This window comes from Lissotriton vulgaris, chromosome 1_1, assembly GCF_964263255.1.
Source record: "Lissotriton vulgaris chromosome 1_1, aLisVul1.2, whole genome shotgun sequence".
Lineage (NCBI taxonomy): Eukaryota > Metazoa > Chordata > Amphibia > Caudata > Salamandridae > Lissotriton > Lissotriton vulgaris.
The window spans coordinates 1389992054-1390005370 of NC_141685.1; positions in this window are offsets into that span (position 1 = coordinate 1389992054).

Sequence of the window (13317 nt, forward strand, 5' to 3'; positions counted from 1 at the left end):
ATGTATGGATGCGTTAATTACCCAAATGTGTCCCTGCCTGTGTAGTATGTACCAGAAGATGGAAGGTGCATTCTCCGAAGTGAGGAAAGAAAATGCCCAGATAAGGCATTCAAATACGGATGACTAAAACACATATGACAAGAATATGGTCACACTGGTGGAGTCTGCTCCCTGGAGGAGGTCGTAAACGGAGGCAGGTGGAAATGTGATGTAATGCACAGCCACTACATGGAACCAGAAAAGGCGGAACCGCTTGGTTAAGAATCCGCCTACATTGACACATTCACACATGCACCACAGTAAAGTACGATTTCCTGATGGGCATCTGGTGTGAGAGGACAACATATACATCCAGTTCTTCTTAGATCAGATTCTCCCCAGTGACACTCCTTGTTCTCCCTTTGAAAGTCAGGATCAAATATCTGATCTGCAATGAAGCTCTGCTGGTGTGACCCGGATGTGGTCTACTGTCTGGTGCATGAAGAGGTAGCCCCAGACCATGAAGATGTAGGCTCAAGATCACGCTGTGTGAAGCCTTCTTTTAGGTCATCTTGAAGGAGCAAGTTGGTCAGGATCCACAAGGTCCTTACGGACAAAGGGCCTCGTTTACGAGGTCCCTAGCGGTTCTTTTGCGCCGCCGGAGCGTCACTTTTTTTACGCTCCAGTGGCACAATGTGCCACAGCATATTCTTTCATGGCCTTGTAAACATGTGCCACTATCACGCAGACCGCTGAGCAAGCTGAGCAAATGAAGGATGGAGGGAGCTCACATCCGGTTCCTTAAGTGGTTAAGTTATTGAATACATGGTCTCTCTCCAATGGGGAGATAGCCGTTAGAGGATAATGTTCCAGGAAAATCTAAGATAGACAGTCAAGTCTGGAGACCCAGGAAAGGATTTCAAAGGCCTTTTCTGAGTTAAAGCATATAATAGGTACAAATCACAAAGAAAGAGGATCAAAATGAACACACTGGTCAAAGAAGAAATAAAATATCTATGTTTCCTCAAGAAGATGAGGGTAATTCAACGTAGCAGTCCTTAGGAATTGCAGGAAAATGGTCCTGCAGTGGCGGGCGTCAGGACTCTGTCTCAACCTCGGTATGGCATCACCAGATCCGCAGACCTTCTCGAGTCCCTATTGGGGCCTCAGCAATGTGCCTAGGCATGGTGTCTGGACTATCCTGTGTCGATATCAGTCTCTCAGCAGGTGTTCCAACCCTATGATCAATCAAAAAGGCCAGGGTGAATAGTTAATGGTTCTGTCGCTGTGGACCATCACACATTTTACCCCAATATTACCGGCATCTGACCATGACCATACCTCCCCACCATGCTCAGGCTGTCGCCATCCCATTGCTTTGAATTTCCTGAACCAGGCTCAATGGCATAAAGGGTTCTTTGTCTCCAGGGGCTGAACCTCCAGACGCAGGGTGCCATTAGCACATACCAATATACGACCCCCCGTCTGTTCATCTGGAACTTGTAACCGTTTCATCAGTTACCCCCTGTTCTGGGCTGAACATTGTTGTCCCATTTACCTATGTTCACGCCACACATGTTATGTTATGTTATTAAGTCACTTATAAAGCGCGCTAACACTGATTAGTTTCTTGGCGCTGAAATTGACAGTAACATAACCCAAGGTGGAGGAGGTGAATTAAAAAGCTTGTCTAAAGAGCCAGGTTTTCAGTGCTTTCCGAAAAGGTAGAAGTTCTTGGCAAGATCGGATCTCCAGGGGAAAGGTGTTCCATAGGCAGGGGGCTAGTGTTGCAAATCTACGTCCGCCAGAGCGTTTGAGTTTAAAGGAGGGGGTCTGGAGCAGGGCTAGATGGAGTGAGCGAAGGTTACGGGAGGGGACGTGTCTGGTGATCAGTTGATTAATAAATTTAGGGCTTTTGCCATGTAGTGACTTGAAGATCATACAGCCTGCTTTAAAATAGCAGCGTTGTATGACTGGAAGCCAATGCAGCTTGATGAGGAGAGGAGTCGCCGCCTGCCATCTAGGTTGCTTTAGAATCAGCCTAGCAGCGTAGTTCTGCACCATCTGGAGGCGCTTAAGTAAATAGTTGGGGAGACCTAGGTAAATGGCATTTGCGTAATCCAGGTGGGACAGGACAGTGGCGATCACAACCTGGGTAGTCGCTTCAGGCGTTAATAATCGCCTGACCTTCCTGATTTTTTTTAGCTGGTAGAAGCATTTGGAGACCACTTGTCCCACTTGTGTTTTTAGTCAAAGATCAATGTCCACTGTGACCACCTGGACCAGCTTCAGTACGGTCGCTCCACCACGCTCCTCCTCACTATCTGCTGATACGCGCCCTGGTATCGTTTTCTGCACGTTTTAAACAGCACTGTTGAAGCCTGTATTATAGCGCTTTACACGCATAGCGCCACTGTAACTATTTGCATAATTCAGCGCAACCTCGCTCAGGCTATTGGGATAATATTTGCCTGTGTGTGTGCATTTGTCTCTACTGCTCACTCGATCATTGTTGTTTGGGTCTGTATTGTTGTTTGGGTTGGATTGCATTTCTCTCTCGACGCATCTGGGTTTCTGCTGCCCCTGTCTGCCTTTCCCCTTTGACCCTCCATTTTGTTGTTGTTATCCCCTGGCCCGCCCCTCAGCCACACTACCGCCTCCCTGCTGCCCCTCCCACGCTCCGCCCCCTCCTCTGTCCATGTATGTCAGATGGTCCCACGCGCAGCGTCCACGCGCTACGGCCGCGCCGAAGGTGCGCCAAAGGTAAGCCCGTCTACGCCCGTCCGCGCCTGGACCGCGCCCAGCGCCAGACCCCCTGGCCCCCGTTATGCCCAGCCCACTCGCATCACTTACGATGCCACCACCCTCCTAGCCCTTAACCCCGGCCGCTCCCCCAACTGCGTCCAAGCCGCTCCTGGACACACCCATGGACCCTTCTCTTGCAACTCCTGCAAGTTCGACGGCACCAAGAACAACTCCTCATCCACTAACACCAACCAGATATCTGACACCAACCACCTTAAATGCATCCTGCTCAACACCCGCTCGGTCCACAGGCACGCCATCGACCTCTGGAACCTACTAGACACCATTTCACCAGACGTCGCCTTCCTAACAGAAACATGGATGAATGCTTCTTCAGCCCCAGACATCACCATTGCCATTCCGGAAGGATACAAGATCATCCGAAAGGACCGCATCAAGCATACAGGAGGAGGCATCGCTATCGTCCATAAGAACTCCATCCGCATCTCAACCAGCTCAGACGTCAACCTCGCTAGCGCCGAACACCTTCACTTCCAGATCCGCACCGACCCCAAGACCACACTCAGAGGCACCCTCCTCTACCGGCCTCCAGGACCCGTGCACAATTCAGTGACGACATCACTGACTTTATCACCCCACACGCCCTCCCCTCCGAGAACTACATTCTATTGGGAGACCTCAATTTTCACCTGGAAAAGAGCAACGACAGCAGCGCCACCACCCTTCTGGACAATCTCGCCGACCTCGGACTCAAACAACTTGTCTCTACGCCCACCCACATCGCAGGTCACACGCTCGACCCTATCTTCACCTCCAGCAAACATGTCTCATTCAGTCACACCTCAGCTCTTCACTGGACGGACCACAGCTGCGTTCACTTTACCTACAATAAGACCACAATCCACAACCATCCTCAACCCACCCTGCGAAGAAACTGGAACAAAATCACCAGCGACCAGATCTCCTCATCGCTTCTACTAAACCCCCCGCCCACTCCTCAAACCCCGACCAAGCAACCATCAACCTCACCCAATGGCTATCCAACAGCGCCGACATCCTAGCACTGCTGAAAAAACGCCAAATCAAGCTAGGCAGCAAAAACGCATCCTGGTTCAACGATGATCTTAAGAAATCAAAGAAACACTGTCGCTCCCTCGAAAAGGCCTGGAAAAAAGATCCTAACACCAGCACCAGGGACGCCTTCAAAAACGCCACCCGCATACACCACCAACTAATCCGGTCTGCCAAGAAAGCCGCATTCAAAGACCGTCTAGATAACAACGCCCACAACAGCAAGGAATTATTCAACATCGTCAAAGAATTCACCAACCCCATTGCCAACTCCAACAACATCACCCCCTCCCAAGCCCTCTGCGACTCCCTAGCTTCCTTCTTCCACAACAAAATCGCAGACATCCACAACAGCTTCGACAATCGACCCGAAGACCAACCCACCCAATCTTCTGCAGGACCTTCACCCCCCTTGAACATCCTTAACGACTGGAACCCAATCTCCACTGAGGACACCATCCGCCTGATGAACTCCATCCACTCAGGATCCCAACTGACCCATGCCCTCACCACATCTTCAACAAAGCAGACTCCATCATAGCACCACACCTCCGAGATGTCATCAACTACTCCCTCAACTCCGCCACCTTCCCGGAAAGCTGGAAACACGCATAACTCAGCGCCCTTCTGAAAAAACCCACAACTGACCCCTCCGAACTCAAAAACTACTGCCCCATCTCGCTTCTTCCATTCCCGGCCAAAGTCATTGAGAAAGCTGTCAACAACCAGCTCGCCGCCTTCCTCGAAACCAACAAATCCCTCGACTCCTCACAATCCGGCTTCCGAGCCAAACACAGCACTGAAACCGCCCTCATCGCAGCAACAGACGACATTCGAACTCTACTGGACAATGGAGACACAGTCGCCCTCATCCTCCTCGACCTCTCCGCTGCCTTCGACACAGTCTGTCACAACACCCTTCTACAGCGCCTCAGAGACGTAGGAATCCAAGGAAAAGCACTGGAATGGATCACCTCGTTCCTCACCGGAAGAACACAGAGAGTCCGCCTCCCACCATTCAAGTCAGAGGCCTCTGAAGTCATCTGCGGCGTGCCACAAGGATCATCACTCAACCCCACCCTCTTCAACGTATACATGAGCCCTCTTGCGGCCATCGCTCGCCAACACAATCTCAACATCATCTCCTACGCGGATGACACTCAACTGATCCTATCACTCACCAAAGACCCTAACACCGCCAAAACCAACTTACACGAAGGAATGAACGAAGTAGCCGAGTGGATGAAGCACAGCCGTCTGAAACTGAACTCAGACAAAACAGAAGTCCTCATCTTAGGCACCTCCCCCTCCGCCTGGGATGACTCTTGGTGGCCAGAAGCCCTTGGAAAAGCCTCCATCCCGACGGACCACGCACGGAACCTGGGCGTCATCCTGGACTCCTCACTCTCGATGACCAGACAAGTCAACGCCGTTTCATCATCTTGCTTCAACATTCTTCGCATGCTCAAAAAAACATTTAGCTGGATCCCCACCGAAACTAGAAAAACGGTCACCCACGCACTGGTCACGAGCCGCCTGGACTACGGAAACACACTATACGCCGGTACCACCGCAAAACTCCAGAAAAAACTCCAACGCATCCAGAACGCTTCAGCCAGGCTCATACTAGACATCCCGCGTAAAGAACACATCTCTGGTCACCTGAAAAACCTCCACTGGCTCCCCGTAAATAAGAGGATTACTTTCCGCCTCCTAACCCACGCACACAAAGCACTTTACGAACTTGGGCCCGATTGCCTCAACACACGACTGTCCTTCTACACCCCCTCCCGTCAGCTGCGATCCTCCAACCAAGCCCTTGCCACTGTTCCTCGCATCAACAAAACCACCATGGGAGGTAGATCCTTCTCCTACCTGGCAGCTAAAACCTGGAACTCACTTCCCACTCACCTTCGCCTTACTCAAAACCACCTAGCATTCAGAAAGCAACTTAAAACTTGGATATTCGACAAGTAACTCCCCACCCTCCCTCTAGCGCCTTGAGACCCTATGGGTATGTAGCGCGCTATATAAATTTCTTGACTTGACTTGACTGACTTGACCCAGATCTGCAGGCCAATAGTGAGGGCCCCAGTACTTAGCACTGTCCCCCGTCAGTACCAGTTCAGTTTTACCTGGATTTAATTTCAGTTGATTTTGATCCATCCAGGATTTAATAAACCTCATGGTTGACTGGAAATGACTCAAAGAGTCTTCGGAGTTATCAATGGTGAAGAGTAGCTGCAGGTCATCTGCGTAGTTAAAAACTCTCACCTGTTTGTCCCTCAAGGTTTGTATGAGGGGGAGTATGTATATGTTAAAAAGGTGAGGTGACAGGGAGGAGCCCTGTGGCACTCCACATGGGATGGCCTGTTTAACACCAGTCAGGTCCCCTAGGCGCACCGCTTGGGATCGGTCCTCCAAAAAGGACCTCAGCCAGCAGGCCGCCACGCCCTGTATGCCGGTCTGTCCGACGCGGTCGATCAAGATGTTGTGGTCGACCGTGTCGAACGCGGCCGACAAGTCCAGTAGTACCAGGGCCTGGGGAGAGCGTCTGTCTGCGCAGTCTCGGAGAGTATCCAAGACTGCGGTGATCACTGCCTCTGTAGAGTGCGCTGGCCGGAATCCGGCCTGGTGAGGGTCAAAGCAAGAGGACTCCTCCAGGAAGTTGGAGAGGTTTTTCGCCACGTGTGCCTCTAAAATTTTCGCCAAGTAAGGCAGTAGGGAGATAGGCCTGAAATTTGCCTTGCATCCAGGATCCGCCCCGGGTTTTTTTAATAGGGGTATAACCGTCGCTTCTTTGAAAGTAGACGGGACAATGCCCGAAGAAAGGGAGTTATTTAAGAGGGCAAGAATAGGGGTTGGGAAGGTGGAGAAACATTCTTTCAGGATGCGAGGGGGACAGATGTCTAGTGGGGAGCCAGATTTGACTCTCATCGTTAATTCAAGGAGCTGGTCGTAGGTTATAGGTTGAAAGTTGGTAAGGGTGGCAGATCCTGTCCTTATTGCCATCCCAGTCGTGAGTGGGGTCTTTGGTTGAGGAATGCTAGTTTTAATGTCTGTGATTTTGTCACTAAAGTAGGAGTTGAGTGAATCACACAGACACTGGGTGGGGATTACTTTAGGACGAACATTCTCCAGATTGGTCAGTTCGTTGAAGACAGAAAAGATGTCTTTGGATTTATTTGATGAGTCCAGAATACGAGAAGAAAAGTACTCCACCTTTGCAGCAGAGATGGCATTCATGTATTCCTTCCTCGCGCTAGTATATTTGTTTTTTTTCTCAATGTCATAGTCACGACGCCAAAGGCGCTCGAGCTGACGGAGAGCCAGTTTCCTGTTTTTTAACTCGGCAGAAAACCATCTGTTAGCATCTGTGCGCCGAGCAAGTTTGATTTTTTTGTACGGGGCATGGAGATTGCTGGCCGTTTGTAGCCAGTCGGTTAGAGAAGCAACTGACAGATTTATGTCACTGTCCAAAGAAGGGACATCGTTCGCTAGTGACTGTAAAAAAGCAGTCCTATCCAAAGCGTTCCAATTCCTAGCTAGTCTGCCAGCAGTTGGCACAGTGGTTCTGTTTTGAGTAACATGAATCTCAAATTTAAGGATCATATGATCTGACCACAGGCAAGGCAGGGTAAGTGGGGGGGTCACGCAGGTAGTGTTAGACCACACGTGATCCAATATGTGTCCTTTTTCGTGAGTGGGGGAGAGTACCAATTGTTTGAAGTTGAGGTTGGACAGAAGGTCAGTCAGTTCTGCTGATTGAGGGCCCTCTGAGGGATCCTTATACCAGTAGTTGAAGTCGCCTACTAACATAACCCTGGTGTAGTCCAGGGCTAGGTTGGCAACCTGCTCGCTAAGTGCCATGGGGAACAATGGCATTGAGGTAGGTGGTCTGTACAGCAGCACGCATGCTATAGTCATGTGAGGAGTGACAATTTTTAGTACAAGGTTATCCGTGTTGGCTAGTGTCAGACCAGTAAGACTGATGACTTCCAGGCTGGAGTGGATAATGGCCGCAACTCCGCCTCCTCCTTTCGCACTTGCGCGATCTGCCTGGATAATATAGTAGTCAGATGGAAGAGCTGCTATGATATCCGGTGCCGAGGTAGGAGATAGCCATGTTTCTGCAAGCAGGAGGATGTCAGGTTTTTCCGTAGCGAGTAGCAGAAAGATATCCATTTGATGTTTGACAAGGGAACGGGTGTTGAGGTACAAGATAGAGAGCGTATTGAGGGGTGGATTGGGCGTAGCTACACATGCTGCACGGGTGGTAAGGTGACAGCCTTGGCGCAGGATACCATGCTTACAAAGCAGATGGAGTGTGTCCTTTGATAGGAGTAGATGATCGTTGTTCTTATTGCGCTCCAGGAGGTCGGCCCTCGAATAATGGAAGGCTTGAGTATAATGGGGTGCCCCTAGTCCCGGTCGGTCGCGGACGGGCGCAGACGGGCTTTCCTTAGGCGCGCCTTCGGCGCGCCCGCTGCGCTCGTCCGCTGCGCTTCCGAGGGAAGCACATGATTTATGGGAGAATGGAGTGAAGATCGGCGGGCGTGGCCTCTGAGGGGGCGTGGCCTCTGAGGGGGCGTGGCCTGCGGGCCGCGCGAGGCGCTGGAAGCGTTCCACGCCTTGTTACAGCTAGCGATAAGTCCGCCTGTCAAGCGTGAGAGGTGGGGGTGAGTGAGTTGTTTTTAAAAACACACAGTTAGCACAATAGAATTAAAAAGCAAACCTCCCGGCTTTCCGCCTCAGGAGTATGTCACAGCAGGTAGGAAGGCTCGTGTTCAGCGTCCCTTTATGCTGACGATCGTTCGGTGGGCGTGGCCTCTGAGGGGCGTGGCCTGCGGGCCGCGCGAGGCGCTGGAAGCGTTCCACGCCTTGTTACAGCTAGCGATAAGTCCGCCTGTCAAGCGTGAGAGGTGGGGGTGAGTGAGTTGTTTTTAAAAACACACAGTTAGCACAATAGAATTAAAAAGCAAACCTCCCGGCTTTCCGCCTCAGGAGTATGTCACAGCAGGTTATGAATGATCCATCTGCCTGAGACCCTTCGATTTCATCCAGGCCACTGCCTCTTGCGGAGTCTCATAGAAAAGCACCTTTCCATCATATTGCACTCTGAGCTTTGCCGGAAACATCAGGCTATATTTGATGTTCTGATCACGCATCCTGCGGTTGAACCCCAAGAAACTGTCACGAAGATCCTGGACCTTTCTTGTATAACCAGGGTAGATTTGAATCAGTTTGTCTTCGTACTGGGGGGATGTACACGCACATATTGGAGGATTGCGTGCCTATCCCTGTTGTTAAACATTCATGCTGCGAGAGTTCGGGGAGGTGCTCCCTGCCAGGGGGGGCAGCCCTAATGCTTGGTGGGCGCTATCAGTGGTAAAGAACTTGGAAAGGTGGACAGGGCTAAGCTCAGTGGCAATCCAGTCCTCAAGAAATAATTTGGCCAAGGCAGTGGTCGAAGTGGGGGGAAAAAAGTAGGTGAACTGTGGGCGGAGACTCCGAGGGCGGGGATAACCCAAGGATTGGATCAGTTGGCGGAGTCAGAGGTGTGGCCGGAATGTGCCAAACATCCTAATTTTTAGTATTTGTTTGGCATTTCACCAACCAGTTACAGCTTATTGTGTTATTTAATTCAACCAATGGATACACTTGGTTATTGAAGGTTTAATAGGATTTATTTGCATTTAAATACATTCACAAAATGGGATATATTTCCAATCACACAATGTCCCAAATACGCTGAAAAGTGGAATCACAAGCCATTTGTTTCCAAGCCATGCAGTTTCTCTCATTAGCACTTCTCCTCCCTTCTTCCACAAGAGCAGTTCAAACATGAGTGGCAAAATATCCTAGTTTGCAAATGTTTTCCAATATAATTATGGCTCTGCCATATTTCCCACATAATACGCCATCCACTGCATAATCTTACAGTTTTAAATAATCATTTTTGTAGCTCAAACGGAGAAAAAGTTAATAAAAATCGTGACTTGAGTAGCTGCAAAGTGGACGGCCCTTTGCAAAGGTTGACTGATCACCTTTCTAACTGCTGCATTTGTATGTTATACTGATACAAAAGAGGCAGAATCTTTGCAGAGACTTAACGTGTAAAAATGTTTAATTAATAAAATATAAGAAAATATATGGCATTATGCTGCAGCCTTTTTTGTTGTTGCATAATTTAGTCAACACTGCAGCATCATTTTGTCCCCAATTACTGCATAATTCCAGTGGCTCCAGAGCAGGTAGCACATGTTAAAAGGGCTTGTGCATGAAGCAGAGAGACTGTGAAGTTTGCAAACTTAGTTTGGTGTGCGTGCAAATCCTGTATTGCCGATCCTTGGTGAGTTGCAGCTACTACTGCTGGAACAAGGCCAATGGAGGTACCAATGGGTGAGGCGGACTGGCCTCGATGGCAGGGCCGGCTTTAGTACTGGTGGGGCCCTGTGCAACAATGTTTGTTGATGCCCCCAATGATCACCTAAGCTCGGACTCTCTCACTACCACCCTTTAACAGTCCCCCTCTAGTCTCCATAAACCAAACTCTTTCTCAGATGCATTTTATTTGATTTATAGCGCCACTCATACCAGTGTACGGTGTCAGAGCACTTTACATCACACACGCAACACAGAGACAATCATTTATGCGTGTGTAAATCACTGTATAGGAAATGTTACATAAGACAAAGGACTACAAGGTGTAGAAGCCACATGACAACCATACTAGTAGGCACTGTAGTTTAATAGCTCACTGTTCTATGTGAGGATTTTAACTTATAAACTGCAAGTAACAAAAGGATCTCTCTGACAAAAGCAGTAACCTACTAAACTAGTTAACATTATGTGCACTTTGTGATCTGCATGGTACATGTTCTTTGCAGCAGGCACATTAACCCTCTGTGCTACCTTTCCAGGAGTAAACCCTTCCACTAGACAAAACTCCGATCTATCATGACATGTTTTTTTTTTGCTGAAAATTGCTGGAGGCCAGGAAGGAGGAAGCAAGTTTTTTTAAACCATAATATACTTGCACACACTACGCACCCACCCGAAATAGGTACCCAGTGCGGTCACACCGTTCGCACCGCCCTAACCTGCTCAAGGTTCATGTGATCTCAGTGACAGATTAATTCTCACACACAAGAGGGGAGAGGGTCTATATCTAATTCAACCACCCGAACCCCCTAAATGACTCTGGTACACACAAAAGAGGGGTGGAGAATAACAAAGCATGAACAATAAAGATAGTTACAAACAAAGATCACAAGTGTGCAAACATTGGCACATTCATGAGTGTTGAAAAACTGCCCTCACTCACAGACAATGTGTGTGACATGCTTCATCATCGAGTCTGCTACAACGCCCGGGTGTAGCCACACTCCGGGCGGAGCATAGGGAGGGGGAACAACATTTTTTTTTTGTAAATACACAAGGACAACATGTAACAGACAACTGAAAGTGACAACAGTTATCACAAACTAGAACCAACAGATCAAGACTGAGTACAGTGAAAAACAAGAAAATTCAGTAGAGAGTGATTAAAACTGGCTCCTGGATACCCAATATAAATTTTATTGGTAGGTTCCAAGGTCAGGGTTAAAAAGGACTGGATGGTGGTACTAGCGAAGGATATTAGGACCCCCTAGTACCCCTCCTTTACTGCTGTAGTCAACATGTTTCGACCCTTTATCGCCCTTGATTACTGGGTCACCTGGGTCTTCTTCAGGACGTCTTCCTGTCCCAGTCTAATGTAGTAATCCCCTTACCTTAATTAGGTTGTTAACAGGGGTGAAAGTCACTCTTGCCCATCAGTAAGAGGCTATGTGGAGGGAGTTCCGCCAACACGGTGACACAACTGTGAAGAACATTATTGATATTCACAATTATACACAACAAACTTAATTATCCACTATCCAATTGTGATTTAGGTAGAAGAGCCGTCAACTCACAGTGCCCTGCCGAGAGTTCCCTCCAAACCCTACATTGTTTAGAGCCCCATTAGGCCATTCATTAAGCCATAGTTATAGAACAGATCATTCCATATATTAAAAAGTGCAGTCGATGTGCAGACATCATTCCACAATATTCAATAAAGAATAAAAATCACCAAAGTGTATCCCGTCACCTATCCTTCTGCAGCCTTTTATCTGGTGGCGTCAGGAGTATGATTTCCAATATCCATGAATATCATTCATTGTCAATCGTACAATGACAGGTCCAACTCACCGAGTTTATTGATACAGATCACTTGACCTGGCGCATGGGGGGTGGAGTCCCAAAGAACACAACCTATATTACCAAAATAGTAAAGGAAAAAACGTATTTTTCATTACGATCCAGTCTCTGAGGGAAAGAATCTATCTCAAACAATGCCCAGTACACTATGGAAATAAACACGTGTATCCTCCCACAACTACTCGAGTGCGCAGGGAGTGACCAGCTGTTCCCCATCTCTTCTGAAAATAATCAGTCACTAGCCAAAAGAGGCGCCCGACTTGCTTTTATCTCTGAGGGCACAAACCCCTCGAGTGCAAGAGTGCTCCGTCTGGCGACCACGTGACCACATTCACAGATTCTCCACTGCACGTAGTAAAAGAATTTCAAGATATTACAAATCATGCCACGATGGAATCTCAATTAGCCTACACCCCTCTTTTCTATGGAAAGCCCACACACAAGGGGACCGGTCATAGGGTCGCCTAATCAACTGCCGAGTGTACGTGCCCGCGGTGCACCCTCTTAGAATTCAAAACACTCCAATGCTGTCGGCCCATATGAGCCTCTTACTGTTCCGATGGTGTCCTCCAGCAGTAATCGTGCCCCTCCTTGATGCACCGCTGCGTTACCCGAACCCGCTGAAAGGTAGCATGTAAATAGAGGCAATGGGCGTACGTTGAGTGCAGAGTATGTCATGACCTCACTGCGTCACCGTGTGCGTGTGCATGCCCCTGTTCACCACTGGCCCGCCGAGAAATGTAGTATGTGCACGTGTAGTGGCGCTAAATCACCGGCGGTTCGAGCCGCCTGTGCTGTTTATCGAAATGTAGGTGCCAGCCATAGTAAAAAACCAAAAATAGGGGGGAAGGAAACAGATAGATTCATGTTCATAACGATCTAAATAATGATATTAATTCTGTCTGCCTTCCACTCTAGTTTGTGTGACATCCGGCATGCAAGTTCCCCTATATAGGGCTCAGCCCCCCCCAGCCCATTGGAGGGTATGGTGTGTTCCATTAACCCCTGGTTTTCTACATTTGAAAGGAACCATTAGGATTAGTCAACATGATCTGATGCAGTGTCATGTGCTATAGGGTCTACAGCTTCACTATATACCAGGTATGTGGCAATGGTGCGAGCGGAGTCTGCGTTTACTCTGTTATAGAGGGTCTATATGTAATATACCATAAGGGGCCACAGAGAAAGAAACTGTTCAGTATGTGGAACCCATATAGACCAGATTTAAAAAAGGGGTCATCTGCTTAATGAGTACCA